General features: G+C 51.7%; 1 protein-coding gene across 1 annotated transcript in view; it reads left to right on the forward strand.

Annotated features, from left to right (window-relative positions):
* The window catches only part of IK (IK cytokine, down-regulator of HLA II), a 21,252-nt gene that overhangs the window by 14,060 nt on the left and 6,178 nt on the right, over positions 1–1,014 (forward strand). The window lies entirely within an intron of this gene.

Below are 1,014 nucleotides of genomic sequence, written 5' to 3' on the forward strand. Positions count from 1 at the left end.
TTATGACACACTTCCGGTGATATCAGGGGGTGTGGCCTTATGACACCCTTCCAGTGATGTCAGGGGGTGTGGCATATACTAATGAGTTATGCTAATGAGTTCCCCTAGCTCTTTTTCTACGAAATAACCCCTGACCAAAACCATGTGGCTGCTAGGACTAGATAGTCCAGTTTGGACCTAGGAGTCCCTCTTTGTCCCTGACGCTGGCCCCTGCAGGAAGATAAAAGGTTCACCTTACCTTAGCTGACCTGTTCAGGGGTTTGTGCTTATGTCCTTTCACGTATCTTTTAAAACCCATAACTCTGATTTATTGCTGAATAGCTGTGTTAGTCCGCAGCAACTGAAATGATGGTGGGTCTTGCGGTATCTTAATAGGGTTGCCAACCTCCAGGTGGTAGCTGGAGATCTTCCGCACTATCACAACACCTCCGAGCAACAGAGATCAGTTCCCCTGGAGAAAGTGGTCCCTTTGGAAGGTGGACTCTCTGGCATCATATACCATTGAAGTCCCTCCCCTCCCCAAACCCCCGTGTCCTCAGGCTCCACCCCCCCAAAAAAATCTCCAGGTGTTTCCCAACCCATAGCTGGCAACCGTATACCGTAAAGTCTGCCTCACTCATTGTGGCATATCTTTGCTGGCTGACTGCATCATCTGATGGAGGGCTTAGCAAGTTGGACTAGGACTGGGGAGACCCGGGTTTAAATCTTCCACTCTGCCATGTATGCTTGCTGGGTGACCTTGGGCTAGTTGCACATGCTTAGCCCGCTGACCTCTCTCAAAGGGATGTTGTGTGGATAAAATGGAAGAGATGGTGTGAGCTGTTTTGGGTCCGCATTGGGGAGAAAGGAGGGGGTGCCAAGCTTCGGCTGGGCTCACAGAAGCTTAGACCTCAGTACATTAATTAGTCTTCCAGGCAGGGGTCATTTCCTGCAGGAGCGCACAGGAGCGGAGCTCCGGCAATAAAGAGCCCAGGGGGCGGGCACATGCAACAAGCCCCACCCCCTGCTCCCAGC

The sequence above is a fragment of the Gekko japonicus genome, unplaced genomic scaffold, assembly GCF_001447785.1.
Source record: "Gekko japonicus isolate JY-2015 unplaced genomic scaffold, Gekko_japonicus_V1.1 scaffold738, whole genome shotgun sequence".
In the NCBI taxonomy this organism is placed as follows: domain Eukaryota; kingdom Metazoa; phylum Chordata; class Lepidosauria; order Squamata; family Gekkonidae; genus Gekko; species Gekko japonicus.